General features: G+C 40.2%; 1 protein-coding gene across 3 annotated transcripts in view; it reads right to left on the bottom strand.

Moving 5' to 3' along the window:
- The window catches only part of TMEM200A (transmembrane protein 200A), a 53,259-nt gene extending 31,779 nt beyond the window's left edge, over nucleotides 1-21,480 (bottom strand). The window contains exons 1-3 of one of the 3 annotated variants that reach the window (XM_021540724.3): nucleotides 21,236-21,480; nucleotides 11,150-11,270; nucleotides 10,336-10,430 (exon numbers count right to left, since the gene is read on the bottom strand). The gene's annotated coding sequence lies outside the window, so the exon portion shown is untranslated. The remainder of the gene's footprint in view (nucleotides 1-10,335; nucleotides 10,431-11,149; nucleotides 11,271-21,235) is intronic. The other 2 variants (XM_021540727.3, XM_021540723.3) reach the window with 2 other exon arrangements.
- Nucleotides 21,481-22,166: the final 686 nt, after the last annotated feature.

The raw sequence follows: 22,166 nt of genomic DNA, 5'->3' as shown, positions 1-22,166 counted from the left end.
ACTGGCAAAAATTTGCAGAGCTGAGGCCAGAATACTATATCTTTTCATTTTGCTGCTTGGCAGTTAGGGAAAAATTGTCATTCCACAGAAACTGGCAGATCTAATCATATGTGTAATTTCATATAGTTTTGCTTATCAAAGAAACACATAAGCTGTATGATTTTCTAAGCTTGTATTTTAGTTTATTTTGTAGAATTGATACTTTGACCAATCATAAGGAATTAATAGGAGACACATGGCCAAAAAGGGGGAAAATTATTTTTGTAAGTAGTCCTGCTGTGTAAAATTTCTTCCATTTTTACTTTATGAAAATAGTTCAGCTCTTAAGCTTTTAGCAGCAGTAACATACACAGTAAAATCAGCACCTATGAGCTCCTTTCAGTATCACAGACTATAAAAATAAAACACATCTCAAAAGAAAACCACAAAATCATAGAATGCTCTGAGCTGGAAGTGACCCACAAGGATCATTGAGTCCAACTCCCAGCCCTGCGCAGCACCCTCCCCAACAGTCACACCATGTGCCTGCAAGCATTGTCCAAACACTTATTGAACTCTGTCAAGCTGGTGTTGTGATAACTTCCCCAGGCAGCCTGTAATCATCCCCAATCATCCTCTGGATGAAGAACCTTTTCCTGATATCCAACCTAAACCTCCCCTGACACAACTTCAGGCCATTCCCTCAGGACTTGTCTCTGGGCACCAGAGAGAAGAGATCAGTGCTTCCCCTGTTATACCTTTAATGTACTGAATTTCCTTGCCTGTATATCCTTCCTATTTTCCTAGTAAATGCAATTTAAAAATAGCCTTTGCCTCACCTAACTGGTGACTGTAGAACGCAGATGTTGCCTCTTCTTTCCTGCAGGCACATCTGTGTACATGCTCCCAGCAAATGTAATACTACCTTCACTCCCCTGAACTTCCCCTAGATTTTAATTTTCTATTACAGTGCATCAATTATCCTGAGGAGCTGTTCATATTAAAATTAATTGAAAGGTGCATTCAGCAGTGTATTTTCATGCTCAGCAAGCTGACTGCGGTTAAGTATGGTATGACCAGAGAAAAATATTTTCTCTGAATATCTTTTTAATCTAGGCCTGTCATATGCTTCTGAACTCTAAAAGCCTTATTTTGGCTTGCTCCCAGTGTTCTCTTGAAATAAAGCCTGGTCTCTCTGTGGCAGATAACTTGTCTGTATGTTACCATACATGTTCACATCCAAGAAACAGGGTTGGTTACTTCCTCAGCTCTGCTGACGACCCAGGAAAACTCATGTTTTATCAAAGTCACTGTAAGATGTTGACTATCAGAACGATATTCAGACATTTATAGATAATGCCTCATCTTCCTTCAAAAACTCTTTCAGAGTGACAATAAAGGCTTTATCCAAAGCAAAACCTTTTGACACAGCAAGGACTGAAGTCCACTACGTGTGTTCAGCATAAAGTAGACCGCATGAAAAATAATATTCAACCAAGTAAAATAAGACTACATTACAGGGAGAATAAGGATTGTATGAGAATACTAACTCACTTTAGATTCTCACTGATTTCCTTAGCACTCTATACTTCTCTTTGTCTTTTATTTCATAAGTCACTCATTTGTTCCAAGGCCTTAGGAGTTTTACTCAGTACAGCACTGGACAGATTTTTGGTCAAGAAGCTGTTTCTTGTTAAGTTCATTAATGTATAAGTGCACCGTGTATAGGTTTTACAGAAGTAGAAAGAAATAAAATGTATTTTTTGTTCAGTATATGTGGACTAATAGATAGCTGTACTAATGTAAAGTAATGAATACGTGTACTAATGGACTACCTGTATATTAGTACAGATGTACTGATATTCAGTGCATGTGGAGCTTTCAGCAAATAAAAAGTGACCAAATTATTACTTTCAGATAAAACAAGGGAGTTTACAGATAAATCCAGCATGTATCATTAAGTATTTGATTTTACAACATTAACAGCACTTTTGCAAGTCATTGGATACTCTCTGCTGTCGAGCCTTTGAACAGACACTCAGGAACTTCTGTGCAGACCATAAAGAGTGTCTCCCCTTTTTATAATCAGCCCGAATTGCAGCCACTGGACATACTAACACCAGGCAAACAAGTGCAGTAAACTGAACTCTGAGCTACAGACAACAAAATCCAAAACAAAGCAGCATGCAATGGTGCGTGCTTGGGCCGTGAAAGCAGAGAAGCACATCCTGCTGCCTTGGATGCAAAAACTTTTCTGTTTCTTTTTGCAGAGGTGCTGTATTCCCCAGATAGCATGGTGCTGGTTAAGCAGCTAACAAAATCTCTGACACTGCAATGTGCAGATACAATCAGCTTTGTGTAGAACAGTTCATTATTAGCTGAAGGGCTCTCATGAAAACTAATAGCCCTGCCCATCAGGCACTAGTACCAAGGATTGCTGTTTGTCTGAGGAACTTGAATCCTAGGGAAAGTACAAGAGAAAATTAGTCCTCATGTCTGTCCTCACATTTTGAGAGCCACTTCTTTTTCTCCACATTCATTCAAGCAGAGTTGTCTTTTAGCATAACTCTACATGTGCAGCTGACAGAGCCCAGTTTCTAATGAACACATGATTAACTGGAATATGAGATGCACAGTTCTAGGGGAAGATCTTTATGAAAGGTCCACTGCAGACCACTTACTATTTTGTAATGATTTGACAATAAATAATTTCCATTAGATTTTGGGGAAGCATATTGAGTCAAAATATTTCTGATTGCAAAGACTTGTCATTCGCTAACACACAAACGATGGACTAGAGTATACAACTGTGAAAATATTTAAATAATATGCTATAAAATAAATCTTTAGATTTTCAGGAAACCTGCATAGAAGTAGACCATGAATGCGTATTTTTAATCACTATTAAAAACTTTTATGTCTGCTTTTATTAAAAACTTTTATTAAGGCTGCTGGATGTCTTTTCTGTAAAATCTCCCACTTCCTCTGCCAGCAGCATCTCAATTTAAAATATAATCACTGCTAATGACCACTACAGTCAGATATACTCCAGATGAAGGGCTTTCGCAGTTAAAATCAAACTGAGCATAATGAAACCTCCCATAGCTCACTGAAAAAAAAAATTGATTCAGAGTATGACTCACCTCTCTTTCTATAAGAATTATAATGAAGAAATGTTTATGAAAATATGTCATTCTTTGGTAATTCTTGTGTTTTCCCTACTAATACTTTTCAAGATAATCCACCAAAGATACTGAGCTTCTTCAGTATTTTGATTGTGCCTCGCTCTGCACTGACACTTTTGGTCTGCAGGAAAGATGAAATTTAGAACTAACTAGATAGCTGTAGATCTAAATTATTTCCAAATATTTTACTCTAAAAGATTATCTGAGTCTGTGATTTATAATGCATAAAACTGGATACAAGAATGAATCATGATGGCTTGACAGAACCTGGTCCAGCAGTTCCAGCTGATTCTGTCACCTACTGCAAGAATTGTTAAAAGGACTATTCAAAATGGCCCTGCCTCTCTTCTTTCCTGTGATACACTGTATTCTGTAACATTGCAAGGAAATAGTTTCCTCTTCCAAAGTCCATTTAAAATGCCAAGTTACCCAGTTACTTGGTTATTTTTTTTGTAAATTTTTCTTTGTAATTTTGCCAGAATTCAATAGCTTAGATCTTTTATGAAATTGCATCTGATGTTTTTGTGAAAATTTCACCAAAAACTGGTTGCTTGACTGCTAAATGAGATTGGGGGGAAATATATAGCAACAGTGACATTTGTATTTTTAACTGCTTATTTGAAAATCTGAAACTTCTTGCATACATATAAATTCTAGGCTGATTGTTGGTATAACTAGGACATGAGTTCTGTGATCTGTTCAGGCTCTACAGTAACATGAAAAAACAGGAGTGTAGCAGGCAGAGGCCCTGCAAGTCACTCTCCTAAGATAAGAAATGCCTAGTCACGGTGACTGGACGCAAGAAGCCCCTCTCTCGCATTCAGACCCTTGTTATCTCTGTGTAAAGCTGTAGGTCATATTCTCCTCAACCCTGGCCATTGGACAACTTCCAACCCCCTGTACCCTATATAAACCCCCTTCTCTGCCCAGTTCTGCAAAGAGCTGTCACTGCCCCCTTCACAGGAGCTAAAATTAAAAGACACTGTTGTGGACCGCATACAGCCTTCTCCTCTCTCTACCCCTATGTGTCTGTGAAGCATTTGCAAGCACCGAGCAGAAATCACTAAGAGCTGAATCTACCAGAGCTGAAATCACTCCAGAGGTGCTCGCTAAGTTTGGCTGTGGCTGGGAGCTCAGCTGAGGGACCCAGACAGGCTGAGCCTGACAGCCCAGCGCTGTCCGGACACCTACGGCAGCGGCAGCCGGGGGTCGGACGGACCCCCGAGCCCCAGGCCACATCACAGGGGATCTCACACACACACAAATAATGATCTATTCTGTGCAAAATTGTAAAATACCATTTAAAAAAATATATATATCACAAAACCTTTCTTTATGTAACATAGATTTTGCTGACTAACACATCAGTCCTCCATTATTAACCAAGACACCATATTTAAGAATGGGGATAATTCTGAATGTTTTGCATAATATTCTGTCAATCCTTCTCATAGAAATTATTTTTCTTTTAAAAAAGAGTAAGAAAGAACTGCACAATCACATAAAGTTATGAATCTGGGCAATAACAAAGTTTTCTCATCTTAAATCATGAAAATCAGACTTTGAGCCCAGTTCTAGACTCTGCAAATACAAGAGATTTGTTGAAGTCCAAGAATTTTGCCTAGCAAATGAGAATTTTAGAACAAACAAGATATTTATGTTATTAAATTATGTAAATGAAATTCTGGTTCCACTGAAATTAACAGTCAAACTCTCGATGATTCTTTGAGACCACATCATGGGTTGCTTTGACATGTAACAAAGTGAGAAATCTTACCCACATTTTGATCTAACCTTGCAAATCCACAAGCAACACAGTAATTCACCATAGTATTCTCAGTAGGTGCTAGTACAAACTTTTTCAATTTGTTAGTTATCCCATAAACAAGTCAAACCAATTTCTTCACCAACAGTGTGTTTGGTAATTTTTACTTTGTTAAAATAGCCAAAGCATTATTCTGCTTATGAAATATGGATTCCCTCCTTATCCTGTTTATTTGAGATAGCATTTGCATGAGATACTAGAGAGATTAAGTATGTTTAAAAATCGTATTTCATTCACAGTAAGCCAGACCACATTGTCATCTATTTTATTTCTGTTTGGGAAAAACTGGCATGTCTAACCTTCCTTCTCTCAGGTCTACCAGTGGGGCTTTCCACCACCTCACCAAGAACACAAATGTCATAATGATCTATCCTCATCAGTTCCTTGGCTAGAATCTCCAAATCCGACACTTAAGCTTAAGAGTGGACAAGAGTAACTGAGACTCAACCAACAGGAGTTGCCTGAAAGAAAGAGAAAAGGCAGTTTTACAGTGACACTTCCTCCTTTTGGGTCTCCTTCCAGCAACAGAGATATCAAAGGTGCTAGCCAGCAAAAAGGGCAATTTTCCCAGGGAAAGAAAGAGCATCCTTGCTGACTGTCCTGTATGTGCCACCCTCCCCTCCAGGCAAACTTCACATTTAGCCCCATAGTAGAGAAGGTGTCTCCCTGTCTTCCAGTCAGACTTGTCCCCAGAACCTCATGGAAATGCAGGACCTTGCCACCCAAAAGCTCTGTCACTAAATATCATGATGATAAAATATATCCTTGAATATTTAATCACAGATTTATTTTGTTCAAAGTTAGCCTGGCAATTAGTCATACAAGGGCTCCAGCACTAGCAACCAACTATTTTTCTGACCAGTACCATTTTCTAAACAACACAAGCAGTTAATTATTGCCTCTTACTGGCAGATGTCTCCAGATAGTCAGAAGTCATGCCAGGGCACAGAATTAATACCAAAGTCACACATAATGCTCCATCTGTCAAAAATATACTGGAAAGGTAACACTGATGAACTTCTTGCAATATTAGACAATACTGGTAATGAAAAAAATTATATTCCACAAACAAGATGTTTTAAGACAAAAAAAAAAAAAAAAAAAGGAATGTCAAACTTTCAGCTATTTTTCCTTCAATTCCCAGAAGTAAGGCTTAGGCTTTCCTGACAAACTGCTGAGCTAATGCACAACCAGGAATTCAGGAAGGGAATTCAACAGAAGCCACAACCTTCACAGAAGAGTTAAAACAGACAGTGAACCTCACCTCCACAGTCAGTAAAGGTGTCTACAGACTGCTTCACATCTAGAATGGCTCAAACTCGATCTATCTATCTATCTATCTATCTCTGTCCAACTACCTGCCCCCAAAGTGTTCAAACACGTTCTTACATGCACATAAACCAAAATCACATATTCTTAAATCACAGAACTATGGAATAATGTAGGCTGAAAAACCCTCCACCACTAGCTCCAAAGTTAGATCACATATGCAATTCACATTGGTTTTCCTATAAACTGCAAAGGAAGACAAAATAAAGACTGTTATTTCAACTAAGAAACAGTTTTGAAAATGATGGAATGATTTAGCCATGTATGTCATGTAAGACACACAATTCAAGTCTTTGTTCAAATGATGAAGAATATTACCAAACTGCTTGTATGCCACATTGTACAATAAGCCTTGCTCCTTACAAGTCGTGGCATGACAGCTGCCCCTGTACCTACAGGGTTTGTGTCAATTATCCCATCTTATATGGAAATATCTGAATCATACATCCAATAGACATTATGTCCCCTGCCATATTAGCTCAGGCATCACCAAAGGTACTGAATGTTTACCAGGCTTACCAACACCAATCCTACTTCTGCCAAACACAAACAGTGCATCAGAGGCATGAAGTGTCTGCAGAATTTTGCTTCTACTTAAACACATTTGTTTCATTCACTACATTGACCATGTACAAAATAAACTTTATCCAAGGAGGTGCATGCTGGAGAACTGCAGTATCTCCATGTGTTTATCCGTACAGTTGGAGGGAGCTGCCTAAAGTAAACAGCTGAGCCATTATGTCTGTCTATATAACAAGCTTACACTAAACAGTTCATAATAATATGTTTGATGGAATTTAAATCCCTCTAGAGAACAGCACTGTTTAGCCACAAACTTACCACTGACTGTTCAGCCAAAAAAAATATGTATATGCATGGATATTTTAGGCCAGAAAAGATCATTTTCTTCTGCATACATAAGCAGGAAATTCAGTTCTGATTTCTGTATCAAGTCTAAAACTCCTCCATGAATTACTTATTTCTGAAAGATAGTCTTGATTTTAACAGAGATTACTTGGCTCTTAGAATATACTTAAATTCATTCTTTTCACTGTTAGAAATGTTTCCAATTTCAATTGTTATTTTATTTGCAGTTTCAATATTTTGACTTGCAATACATTTTGGTGCATGATGTCTTCTAGGTTAATGGCTCTGCTCAAGTACCAACATTCACAGGGCCCTTTCCACTCATGATATATAATACTGATTTGATTTTGCATAGCACTTGTCATTCAAATGTCACAAAAAATCCTCATGGGTGTGTAAGAATGGCATACTTCCTACAGAAATATCCCTATTTTGCAGCCAGGCAAACTGAAGTGGAAGGCACTAAAAATCATCCAAAGGGATGAAAATAATATGGGAACAAGGTTTCTATGCATTTCTGGGAAGGCAGGGTCAGACAAGCTGTCCAAAGTCACAGACCAACTCCAGCAAAACCAGGAACAAACCCCTCACTGACAAGATTCTTATGCTTGTGCTTCTACAACAGTACAATTGCAATCTGAATACATCATTTGTAGATACTGTTGTATAAATTCCATGTGTAAAACTCTGTGTGAAACAGCTCAGAAATACACGACAGATTTAACATCAATACTTCAGTTGCAGCAACGGTACAAACTGTCCAGCACGGGAATGCAACAGCTTTTACACCACTTTAACAACTGGCTGCTCTTATGCCTTTCCATAAAAGACACTTTAAGCCTAATGAATCACAAACACCAATATTCACAGCAAGCCCAAATTTGCCTTGGCAGCTGCTGAAACTCTGACCTGTGGCTGAGAAAATGAAGACCTCAGTCTGGCAGTTCAGTCCCCAGTGACTGTGTGTCAATGGAAGCGTGCACACTCAGTTGCTTCTTTTCACATCTGAACCTGGGAGGAAGGTTTTTTTTCTGGATCAATGAATACTGCTGAGTAGATGGAAGAACTTAATAGGTTTTCCTCAAAATGCAGCCAATAGCTATCAGAGTGTATTCTGAGAGGAGCTTTACTAGGCATAGACCTCTTACTCTCACAGCCTTATGTCATACAAAGCAGCAGGTCAGATCACAGAAAATTAGTGTTTCCAACCCCAGGAAACAGGGTTGCAGAACCCTAAGGAAGAAAGCAAGTTCTCAACACATCTACATAACCCGTTCTATAACTCCAGTTTTAACAGCTCAAGCATATGGAGATGTAAAGTTACTGAAATTTTACTACTATTTTTGAAATGAGGTGTATGGGCTTTCATGAATGGTCTTTTTTTTTTTTTTTTCAGAATGAACATGTCACCTCCTGAAATTTACTGGCCCCACAAAGTATTCATGCCAATGCCTGTGTTAAGGCATTTCTAAAAGTCCTCTAAAAATTGTTTCTCCAGGACTATAAGAGACATCTTCCCCATTATGTTGCCATTAAGAGTTTGAATATCACTAATAAGAAAACTACACATCTTCTCAATATCTTGATTAACTTAATTAACCTATCATATGGTTCATAATATTATATTATAATAAAAGAAATAAGAAGGAAAAAAATCTCTCCTTCCATATCTGAACTTCCAAAGTTCATTCTACTTCAGGCATGTTACTCATATAATTTAGAAATTTAGAACACATACATTTTAAAATACAGCTGATAAAAGCATATATTCAGGGACATTAAGACAATGACAACAAAAAAACACCACCTTAACATGGCTTAGATAAACAAGAGTGTCATCTTTGCAGAAAGCATATATTGGAAGGCCTTAGGGGTTTCCCAGGATGGCAGCTTATTAGCAAAAACTGATTGTCATGGCTTTGAACTAAAGCGCTTCTAGCTGCTGAGAGCTGTTTTGGCCAGCTCATAATAAAGGCATAATTCATAGAAAACATTTTTGACATTTTTGGGCCATGTAGGAACGAGCACTAGGCCCAAGACTACCTAAGATACTGCATGACATCCTAACCTTGTTGAAATATGTAAGAAATCTGCCTGTGACTTCACACAGCCAGGATCTCAAGACATTACCAGAGCAACAGTAACCAAACAAGAATAATTCAATCTTTTTACAGTGTTCCTGAGCTCACAGCAGGAAAAGACAATTTTTGACTGTCGTCTTCCAATACTCAGTCTGTAATATCTAACCCTCCACCAGTTTTATGACATATATTAAAAACTTCATTAAAATCAAGGATTTATACTGATGCAAAATACAACAATAGCAGAGAAACCAAATTCTTACATCTTTGCTGATCTGTTTAATTTATACAACTCTAAAAATTAGCTTTGAAGGAGTAATTCAGTGGTCCAGTATGCAGCTCCTAGCTGTATGCACCCTAGATACAAGCAAAGCTGAATTAACATTTGATTCCTGAATCATCTGTGCTCTGATGTAGGAAAAAGCAAAACAGGAGATGTGAAGCAAAGGAGGATAGGATGCATCTCCTGAACTACAAAGAGAGAAGAGAGCATTGCATGGGCACAAAAAACCTGAAGGATTTAAAGGACTGTTTCACAGAGGAACAGAGTAGGTCAGCAATTACCACACCTTATATATAACACAATGTCCATGAGCTTTTTATATGTTTTACTAAACTCTGGTATCTTGTCTACATCTATACAATACAGGAGTGGCTTGGATTCCCATTATAAAGTATGGCTACAGCATTAAGGTGCTTCTGCAATTATTCTTTGAAGCAAACAAAAAAATGCACAACAAAAAAAGTAGGGCCTACAGGGCTCCATATAAAGCAAATCCACTACCTGGTTTTATTTTTTTTCATGAAGAGAGGAGCAATAGTTGCAGAAATTCCCCAGTCTTGTCCCAATATATAAATATAGATATATATAGATATAGATTATATATAAATGCAGATATAGATATATAGATATATAGATATAGATAGATACAGACACCCATATACAAACATACATACACACTCATATATGGAAAAGGCAGGTTTGCTGGAGGAAAACAGAAATTACTGTCATATCAGCCAGAGGAGCCACATTAGATTCGGACAAACATTCAAATAATGCAATACTAGCCTGTCTACATAGCCATGCTTTTTCCATGCTCCTTCTTCAACAGCTATCCAGACAGAATGTGGAGAGTTACTGCACTATAAATATGCAGTCTGTCTCTGTAAAAACAAACAAAATCCATACCAAGAATGAGCAATAAAAAAGTTTTACAATAAAGTATCCTGAAAACTAAAACACAAGCCAAATACAAAATTATTAACAGAAGCCATTCCTCAACTTCAATTTTATCATTCTCCCAAGCTGTAACATGAAGTTGTATATTCTTTTGGGTTTTGATGGAATCCAGGATCATTCCTCTGTCTGTTTTCCAGATCTCTGCCACGGCTCATATTTTCTGTTTTTACAGTGATCATGATGACTGATAATCCTTCTGAAAAATCTGTTTAAAGAAAGTTATGCTCAGCAACAGTCATCCCCTAGCTTTTACACACAATGAGCTTGGTTAATCACAGCCACATGGTTTTACATGTGATGCACGTGAAAGTGATTTTAAACAGTTTTTCGATCATTTATATTGTTTTAACCTCAATTTTTAAGGAAAAAGTCACAGTATCTAAAACAGTAAGAAATGTATACAGTAAGGATCTGTAGACATTTTCTGTCTCATCCTCTCATTGATGTTGCTGCCTGAGAAGGTAATTTCTTATCAAGATGAGATTTTAGGCACAGGAATTGTAGAAACCTGCCCAGTACCTTAACTTCAAGGTCTATGTGATTAAATGCCCAAAATCTCAGCTTTTGAAAAAACTAACTGCCTCAAGATCTAGATTAAAAAATCTTGAAACCCCATGCTTTGCTTAGCAAGCTCGGTGAATACCTGATCGTGCAGAGCCTCTGTCTACCTTCCATGTTGTGAATCAGCTTTATGTAGTCTGGAGCCTGGCTGGAACAGCCTCCTAGGATGCACTACCCACAGCACATCAGCCAGTAATCACAGTCTAAAAAGAAGAATCAAGGTGAAAAGGAAGACAAGAAGCAATACAAACATGCATATGACCACACATGACCATGCTAAGGACAATCTTTCAGAGCAATGCAGTTGTTGAAGAGAAGCTTTTAAGTTGAGTGTTTGCAAAGAGTTCTAAAGCTACTAACTTCTGGAGAACAGCAGGCACAGCAGATCAGACCCCTTTCTAAGGCACTTTAACTGCTCTGACACAGCCTCTGCTGTCACTGCTGATGACCTAAGCACTATTCCTAACCATGTTTTGTCTCTTCTTAATTGCTAACCTTGGCAAATGCAAACACCTGGCCTCATCATTCCTTGTGGATTAACTGAAAGATATGAAGGAAAGCAGTGTTATGATATTACTGCCACGTATCTAGCCACACTACATAAGACCCACTTCATCCAGTCACTCAGATAAGAGCCTCCCTACTACTTGACTAAATATATTATTTGCAAAAATTATAGCCTTGTTGCTATAGAATAATTGATGTTTGTGGTTGCTGCTGTACTACTGACCTATCCACTTATCTACATTCTGCCTTCCTAATACCATTATATTCACAGGTCTGCAATAGTCAAGGAATGAAAATTTACCTACAGTTGTTAACCTACAATTTTTTGCTAAAGTATAATACACTGTGTCAGTTTGTGTGAGTTTTCTGCTACAGCATACAGCTACTGAATGCCTGTAACTGAATCAAATGTAGGTGATCAAGCACAACAACGAGATTACTAATATAAAGCTAATCAAAGAACCCACATAATAAACATTACCCAGACCTCCAAACTTCAGGTCTAACCTGAGAAGCCATAGCCTCTGAGTCCTAGAAGACTTTCAGACACATAATTTTGCAAACACGGGAATTCCCAAGCACAGTCTTACTGTTGGAAGGGCAACATTTTCAACTAATTTCAGAGCACATGACTCATCAGAAAAATCTTCCAATCCAAATTTCCATAACATCAGCACCCTCTACAAGGGCCTTCTGAATTTCAGACTAGTTTAACCAGACATTCTCACCATTCCCATCTGAATTCATAGTCTGCTGTAGCAGACCTTTTGTAATTTCTTTTTTCCTCCCCATTTCCCTAGGAAATGCTTCTTCAACTGTGAGAACAGCCAGATTAGGGGGGAAAAGCTCCAAATTTAATTCTGAAGCCCATCTCTTCAGTCACAAGGTTTAACAAAGCCATATTTAACCTGAGGATGATGCTGATCTTGGCTTTTTAATGAGTTTTAAGCAACGGGTTAGGCCCATTTCCCAAGCACTCAACAGTCTCAGTTTAAAATTACATCCTAAGCACAAACCTGAAAACAAAGATAACAAACCTACTCAGAATCAAATTTTGCCTAGTAACAAATAGCATATTGGTTATATTGTTATATCAGTAACAATTAGAATATTCTATAAAAGAGATAGAGTTTTGCTTGAGTCCAAGTCTAAACTCTGGAAGGAAGGACTGCAGCAACTAAAGCTAACACAGACTACTTTCAGCTCCACATTTCTCCTTTGGAGTTTGCCTTCCTTAACACAGGGTAAATACCTGTCAACATGCACACTGATAAAAATGGTTGTAAAAGTAAAGATTAGCTACTCTTAATATTCTTTGGAGAAAGTAGGAAAAACCCACAATGGTCACATATCATGAAGTCATAGTATCATTTAGATTGGAGAAGACCACAGAGATTGTGAGCCCAACAATTACCTTAGTGCTGATTTCCAAGTCCACCACTAGACCATGTCTCTACATGCCACATCAACATGCTTTTTAAGTACCTCCAGGGATGGTGACTCAACAACCACTTCCCCTGGCAGCCTGTTACAATGCTTGACAACCCTTTCAGTGGAGAATTTTTTCCTAACCTATAATCACACAGCATGCTACAAAATCTGCACAACAAAACATTAACAGAAAGTTATACTACTTCATCCGGGCCCAGCCCCTCATAGTCTAAATTTGATTCTGTGATAATTGTAAATTTTTTGCAGGAATTTTATAATATATGTAATACCATCTAGTCATAACCTCCAAATTTCATAGGGAAAAATCAACCAACCAAACACTAATCTAACTGAATTTAAAAGTTCACAAGATTAAAAACATAAATAAAAAAGAACTATGGCCTCAGCTATAACCTCTTTTCATTACCATTTCAACTGTACAGCCAGTATGACAATCAAAAAAATTACAAACTGGCATTCTACAAAATGCAGCATTACTTGTCCTTAATCAGTAAACGCTTCTGTGTGTAATTTAATTGGCATACATACTGGTTGCAGGCTTGGACTGGACCCGTGTCTTTCTAATATAGTCTACTGAACTATGTTCCAGCAATATATGCAGATAATCCACCGTGGGCACCAGTTAATGAGGCCACGTCCTAGGAGAACAATATTGAATTAGAAAAAGAATGGCAATAAATTCAGAAGAGGCGTCTGAAAAGTAATTTGAGAAGAAATGTCTTCCTGGCAAAGAGCAAAGCAAATACTTTGTAGGGTTCATAGAGGGGTTTGGGGAAAGCACTTTGGCACTGAATTAATACAAAGTGACTCTACTGCTCTAAAGTCTATAAACTGTATTAACAGGCAAGACAGGGCTTCCCAAGAAGAGTCTGTTAGGCCTCTGGATGTTTATTATTAATATCTGCTAGCCATTTTTGTACAGGCTATTATTACCAGGCAAATAAATGTGACATTAAGAAGCTGTCAGCTAGACATTTATTTTATGTGTAAGTTTTGTGCTTGTTTGGCAAATCTCTTGTAATCCATTTGGGACTATGACCGCAGTATCAGTCAAGCTGGAAGTGACCACATCTGGTCCAATCTCCTTTCTCAAGCAGGAGAACATGGCATAGGATTGTGTCCAGACAGCTCTTCAGTATCTCCAGTGAGGGAGACTCCACACCCCCTCTGGGCAATCTGTTCCATCTCAGTCACAGCACAGTAAAGATATTCTTCCTCATATTCAGCTGGAACGTCAGTTTCTGTCCATTGCCTCTCATTCTAGCGGTTTGCTCCACCAAGCAGATCCTGGTTCCATCCTCTTGGCACCACCCTTTAGATATTTACACACACTGATGAAGTCCCCTCCCAGTCATCTCTTCTCAAGGCTGAACAGGCCCAGCCCCCTCAGCCTTTCTCCTAAGTCCCCTCCCAGTCATCCTCACAGCCCTCCGCTGGACCTGCTCCAGGGGCTCCATGTCTCTCCTGAGGAGCCCAGAACTCCCCACGAGGCCCCACCACAGCTGAGTAGAGGGGCAGGATCCCCTCCCTTGTCCTACTGGCAGTGCTCTTCCTAATGCACCTCAGGATTCTGTCGGCCTTCTTTGCCACAAGGTGGCCACTCTCTTGGTGGCCCAGAATGTTGTTCCACCATGTCCACAAATTCTGTGTATCAAACAATGCTCAAAATTCCATTTTCCATATTACTGAAGTTACTAGTGTGATAGCAAACTGGCATCAGATTTCTTTCAACATAATTAAAGCAGACATTGTCTTCTAAATACAGCTTTCAATACACTACTTCTATTTAAAATCTGTGTATATTTGGATCACTGTAGCAAGATAGTTTCAGCTGAGATGGAAAAACATTCTAAAAAGTCATGGATCTCGTGCTCATGATGTCCTTAGGCACGGGCTCTGGTGGTGTCTCTTTCACACTATCACAAGGATGCCAGGGACATTTGTGGTCAAGGTCAGCCAGCCCCCTCTCAGGCACTTAGCTGGTTCAATCCAGAAGCTCTTTCGAAACAGTCCATTTGGATATAACCATCTGAAAGGCCACACAGAGCCAGACCACTCTGGCTGACCTCATGGCCATAAAACATGTCTTGGTTTAATTAGTTTCTTTACACAGATATAGCAAAAACATATCACAAAGAAAAATCTGTGCAAGTAGGGTAGCTAAGTATTCACAATAAATACCAGTTAATTATCCAGTGTTTGAAGGATGTTCTCATTGTGCTTATTGCGCTCATTGGTCTTCTGTGAGACAATAACAAATTTCATAGATCAACATGATGATAACTTCTGGATTTAGAGCATTAGTCTGCTTGAAAATGAAAACAACAGTTCACCTAACTTTCAAGTACTTCAAAATGCAGTTTCTATCTCTCTAAGCAAACTATCCTTCTTAGCTCCCTTTCCTTTCTAATGTCTGTCTGAACTGATTTACTTATAGTGTATCTTCTGGAGGAAGTGTTTAACATCATTTTTGCAGAACATTTTACTTACACAACAAAGACAATTTAAGATGCATCTCAGTGAGACAGGAATTAATCTTTTAATTTTCTGGTCTGATTTTCCATGAGATACTTCAAAAAAGAAATACTGCCACATCTTTTATTCTTACTTTTATTCTTATCTCCATTATTCAAGATTCTTTCCATTTATAACAATGGATGTGGCATAATTTCTCTTTAGAAATGCAACTTACTATATCTCATCCTTTTTCTGCCTTCATTATTTTTTCTATCGTCAATATTTCCATTTTGTGTTTTGCTCTTTCTTCTTCCTTCCCTTCTCTCTCTCCTGCTTTCTTCCTTCGGTTGGTTTTTTTTTTTTTTTTTTTGGTCCATTTTCTGTAATCTAACTTCTTCCTAAAAAAATAATAGTCACACTTCAGATGAAACAAGCCAACTGTTAAATACACAATAATTTATAGCAAGAAGCACACCTCTGACAAATCTTGAACTGTATCAGGTTTATTCAGTTGACCCCATCATGACATCCATGTCAAGAAAGCACATTTGCAGAGCATGTCCCTTTTTCCAAGCACAGGGCTGCCTCAGAACTTATGCACCAAGTTTGTCTAGCAGAAGATCATGCAAAAGACAGCAGCTAAAGCAGCTATTATGTACACCCTGTGTGCTCCAAGGAATAGCCCTTGGGAAAGTTTGTTTGCTGTAGTAAAATGATGCCCCAACAAACAAGGCTGCTTTCATCCCTCTTTATGAAGGAATAAAGTTGCACAGCCCACATGTACATCACATAGGATGTGCTATGCCTTTGTTATTTTGAATTACCCAAAGGAAAGAAAACACCAGTATTTTGAGCAACAATTTTAAACCAGATGGATGGACAAATAATAGCACTTTTTCCTCATTTAATACACAGCAAAATGGAAGTGATAAAATTAACTAGATACAAACACATTCTTCAACAATGTGCAACTGATTACAGATAAGCAGAGTGATTTATTCAGACACATTCAGATGGAGAATGTGAAAAAAACCCTATATTACTGTTACCACTATGACACCAAATTAAACATACTAAGTGACATTTATAAAAGGCTTCCAATTAATGTGCTTTTATGGTGGTTTAAATTGACAGAAAATTACTTTTGGAATTTCCCCTTTAGTAAAAAAAAGAAGTATGACTACTATTGAAAAGCTCTTAAAAAACTTGGTTTGATATCACACTCACTCTCTGAGCTAATGCTACAGATTTATAGGTATCAAAGCACAAACCTCTACTACTTAAAGAATTTAGTGAAACTAACCAATTGTCAGAAGTGGTAGGCTATTAGCATCCAACTGCATCACTGCTTTGTTGAAAATGTCTTTCCCATTTCACAGCCAGCATGAATGTAGTTTTCAACTGACTAAAATTTCAGCACTTTTTATCAATGGGTTTTAAAACCACAACACTGCGCAACAGATACAGCACAACTGTATCTGTGAAACAGCAACTAGAAAAAACAAATTAATATAAAAAAGGATTTTTCCTCTTTGCTTCTTTGTTTTTAAATTAGTTCCTATGAAATGTAACCTATGCTATATTTTACATCTCTTGAGATTATTATTGAGTGTATCTAAAGCATTCTTCATTAAAGTGACAAAATATTGTTTCTCCTGATTAGGAGATGAAGTAAGAGCTTCATCATTCAGTTTAGTGAGAAAAAACTAAAATACTATTGAGACAAATATCTCCTTTATTTCTACTTATTTCAGTTGGAGAAAAATGGTCACACTTCCAACAGAAGGAACAATTCCAGAGGTATATAAATGATAAGATGTTGATGTAGACAGACAAGAGAATAAAGTGAAAGACCTTTCAGAATCTTTATATACAAAAAGGTAGTTTATTGCCTTATTTTCCACAAGTCTGTTTTTCCTGAAAGGCTGCTGTATCATTACATCTCATTTGCAATGCTCCTCAGATGCCTAGTTTTGGTTAGGTGGCTTTGCACCACCCTGTCACATTTTTTTAGGTACTAAAACATGCAGAAAAAAGGAATATTAACTTTCCCCAACTAGAAACACTGATGGATAAAGGAAATGACTGAGGATAAACATCCTTCTTTCTCAGGTCTTCTGGACATAGAATAATTTTAAAACAATCACAAGCATGTTCTGATCCTGCTGCAGATAAAAGGCTTCGAGTAGCTTTGTACTACAGCTTATCCATCCAATTTGGCTAGCTATGCAAAAAAAAGAAAAACTTGATTTTTAAAAGGCATCTATGAATCATATAGTTTAAAATCACTGATCATGTAAAAAAGTTCGGGAAGGAAAATGTAATTTCATTTACACAAAGAGATCAATATAATGTCTGAATTTCAGGACTAAATTCTGTCATCAGGTCACTTGGGCTCCCTCTGTCAAGATACCCCTATTTGAAGAGCAGTTACATATATATACATATACTTACTGAACGGACTGATGTGGAAATAGTTAATGATGGAATAGAGTAACAACACCTTGCTTTAGAGCTAGACTGAAGCTTTGGCATGAAAGTTTAGAACAGTGCTTATTCTCACACTCCACAAACAGTGGACACTGAGGAGCTAGTAAAACTAGTGGGTAGAACAACAGCAGTGTAAAACATCTCATCAGTAGTTTAATTCAGTTGTGTTGTCAGCATTTCATTCTTCATGCAATCAACAGTCCACTTAACCCACACAATTTCTGGGTAAGTAGGTTCTTATGTTTTACCTAGTGAAGAAGAAAACCAGAAACTTTTCCTTAGTGTTTTTGCTGTACAAATAACGTGCTAACCAAAACTAGAGCATAAACTCAAGCACTACTTGCAATTTCCATTTACTTCTAGGCTTGGAGAAGATATGCAACTCCTCTAAAAAGATTTTTTTACTCCTCAACTATGTATTAGTGCCTTTGAGCAAAGGCACTATACTACTAATACTGCCAAAGGCAGTTAGAAGCACAGGAAGCAATACAAGGATTCTGCTGATAAATGGGCATCCAACAATGGACCTCCCTAAATCCTGACAGTAAGGGATTTCTTCCCGTATCCATCATAACACAGCATCAGATTTTTTAACAAGGTTTCAGAGAATAGATTGGTTTTCTTAAATGCTTTTACATAAAACTGTAATACAAACAATAGCATTATACCTCATTTTCAGCTGCCTTTCCACAAGTGTTCCCCTTAGACTCTGTTTACCAACCTCATACAGAGGTCTGAAACATCTTAAGATGTCTAAACTGGCATAGGACACCTATGTCTTTATGTTTCACGTCTTCCTACATTACCCTCCTATCTAGCAACTAGAAAATTATTTGCAACTGCCCCTTTGATCCAGTATCATGAGATCAAACATGTAGACTACAAGTAACTGATCTGTTTATAAAACACAGTGGCACCAAATCAAATTGAGGTATCAACACTAGCTAGGACACGAAGTTCCCCTTCTACTACAGCCTCTACCACTATTACAGACAAGACTGATGATTCTACTGTTAATTTTAAAACAATGGGTTACTGTTCATGACAATAGGTTTAATATAGTTTATATCACAACTTTGTCTGGTTTCAGTAATTCTAGTGGGAGTTTTCACTAATTTTTCAGCATTTCAGATTTCTGGCTCATAAAATCTACTGAACAAAACACAACAAGCAGCAGTCTCCTCCTGCTGCTGCATTTATGTATTTCACTCCTTAACCAATTTTCACTTTGCATTTTCCCCTTTCACCCCTGAGAGGTGATGACAAACAGAGAATATATAAGCCATGAGATATGGCTGAGGTGAGCACCTGCACATAGCACAGGTATTTTGTGTCATAGATCCAGCATTGAGGGAAGTAGAGGCAGAACACACTGAGAGAGGGCTTGGTCCAGGAAAGGTCCAGCAGTGCAGTTAAGACAATGATGAGTTTCACTGAAGTTACCAGGACCTACTGCCATGTGCAATGAACTCAGACCTTGGGTGATCATTAGGGATGAAGCTGAAATTGTGTACCTGCTTGAGAGTGAGCAAACTTTTCAGCCCTTTGTCAGAGTAGGGCTTGCTTAGTCCATATTTCACAGGATTAGATTCCAACAGCACACTTTTTATAATCTTTACAAAGCTTCAATAAAAATTAGTTCCAATGAGGTTATATTGAGCAAAATTATTTCTGTACATAGAATAAAATCATTCTAGTGTGCTGAACGATTGCATCAGTAGTCCAATTTTCATTTAGATCACTGTTGTAATCCAACCAAGGAGCAACAAATAAAATGTTTCTATGCCAACAAAATATAAATTTATATGATTTTATTTCCCAAATTACTAGTTAAGTACCTCATATCTTTATCCATGAGTGGGTTTTCTATTTTCGGGACAAAACACCTAATTACAACTCATGTTTTGAATTACTAAAAATTATCTTACAATTATCTTCTAACAAGTATTTAGCTAGAAGTACATTTCCTGGCAACAAAAGTACACTAAGCCATTCCAAACTTGAATGACCCTTTAGCTTAATTATTAAGGAACTTCAGTTACATACAATGGAAAAATAATTTTCTGGTTTAAGTGTTGGAGTATTTTTCACACTTTCTACAAAGCAGCACCAAAACCACTAAAAGGAGGGGGGAAGAAAAAAGCACTTCATCTTCCTATCTGGACACTTAGTTTCTATCACATGGATTGTATACACCATCTACTTAGAGCAAAAATAACAGAATAGTTGCTAGTGTATCGATCTATCATCAAGGTAAACCAGAGAAACCTTTGCTGACAGGATTTTATTGAGCAATATTGCCTTAACGTCCTAAGAGCATTATGAAGTGCAAGTCCACTACATCACTACAAGTTATTTTGTAGTTCACGTTACACAGAACGCTGCACTAAAGGAATACTTTTGTCTGGGTACTTTTGCCTTTGAACAATAAAACCCGTATTATTTTTCATAACTACTGCATACAAAAGACTATTAAGTGTGAAGTTGATAGAGCTACTGCAATTCCAGATCGGCACAACAGCTGCACATGTATTGAATTCAAGCGCAAACACTAACAATGTTTATGTTAGTAGGGTATCAGGAGTATCTGCCACGCACCCGAGCTGTTCGCAGTACTTTTGTTTCAAAGTCTGCCTCACCAGAAAGATTATGTCTACCCGGTGAGCGATTTATTTAGCACCGACTTACATTCGCACGCAAGGGAATAAGGCAAGCCCCCCTTGTCATCCTCATCTCTCATCCTTTCAGATAACCAGCACACCACCATTTTCCCCGCAAACAAAGGTTAAGGAAAGCCCAGCTCCCGTGAAAATAAAGGCAATGGGACAACTCGCCGGGTGGGGAGCGGCACGGGGGTCGCAGCCCGGGGCAGCCCCCGGGGGAGCAGGGCCGAGCCGGGATCCCGAGCGGCGGGGCAGGCGGACGGCAGCACTGAAGTATTTCGGACCGAGCGCAGACAAAAGAGGGTGTGTAGCAGCTGCGCGGAGCGCGGCAGCCGCCGGCAAGCCAGCCCGCTTCGTTCGGGGGGCAGAAAGTGCATTTCTGGCAGGGAAAAAGCCACCCACGCACCCGAGCCGCCCCCTCTCTGCCCCTCGCCGCCGAGGGCAGGGGCGCATCTCCCTGTGCCCGAGCCACCGCCGCAGGGACGCGCAGGGCGCAGCCCCTCCACTCCCGAGGAGAGGTGACGGCTGCGGGCGCGATGAAGTTCGGGAGCGAGGGGTAGTCCCCAGCCAGACTCACCCCCGCTCGCCTCGCCGCTTACCTGTGGGGAGGTGCCAGGTGCCCGCAGCCCTCCCGGCGCAGCGAGCAGCGGAGCTGCGCCGTGCCCGTCAGACACGGGGCTTCTCCGGTGAGGCAGCGGCTGGCTCAGGGAGTGACAGGGCGGTGGCTCCCCTCGCCCTTCCCCGGCACCGTGCTCGGCGAGAGGCGGGCGGGGGCAGGCATGGCGAGCCGGCAAGAGCGGGGCCGGGGCGGTCACTGCCGGCCGGAGGAGGACGCCCGCCGCCCGGGGGCTGCGCGCCCCCCCGCCGCCAGCGCACGGCCAGCCGGAGGCGGCCTCCCCCGGCTCGCCCCGCGGCGACGGGCGGGTGCCATAGCAGCGCTCCGCGGGAGCCGCCGCGGGGGAACGGCCGCCAAGCAGCCGCCCGGGGGGCGTGGGCGGCTGGCGGCTCCGCGGAGCAAAACTTTCCCCGCTCCGCAGCAGGGTGCCCGGGCGGCGCTCGCCCCCGGCGGCGCTGCCGCGGAGGTGGGAGGAGACGGACCCCGCTCTCACAGCCGGCCCGACCGCTCCGCTCGGCGCCGCCTGGGCTCGGCCCTCGCCGCCCGCCCGCAGCAAAGTTTCACTCCGGCCTCATCTCTATGGAAACGACCCCCTGGTTTCCCTCCGCTCCCACGGGACGAGGCGGAGGCGGGCAGCTCGCACGCCAGTCGCGGCGATGGGAGCACGCCTAGCAGCGGGCTAAGCAAGTCTGGCCGCAGGCAGCGTCCGGGACGGGACGGCAGCCGGGGAAAGGGGCGGCCTGAGCCGCGGGACCGGGACGCAGCTCCTTCTCTACCTCCCGTCCCCGGGGAAGTTCGCCGGCTCCCCGAGGGAGAGCGCGGCAGCCGCGCCCCGCTCCCGCCGGGACCTCCCCGCGCCGCCGTGCCGGCGGCCCCGCCGGAGCGGCGCATTTGTAGCGCGCCCGGTTCCGCCC

This window comes from Lonchura striata, chromosome 3 (assembly GCF_050655825.1).
Source record: "Lonchura striata isolate lonStrDom1 chromosome 3, ASM5065582v1, whole genome shotgun sequence".
Lineage (NCBI taxonomy): Eukaryota > Metazoa > Chordata > Aves > Passeriformes > Estrildidae > Lonchura > Lonchura striata.
The sequence above is the reverse complement of the archived record's forward strand: the minus strand, read 5'-3'. Positions and strand labels throughout refer to the sequence as shown.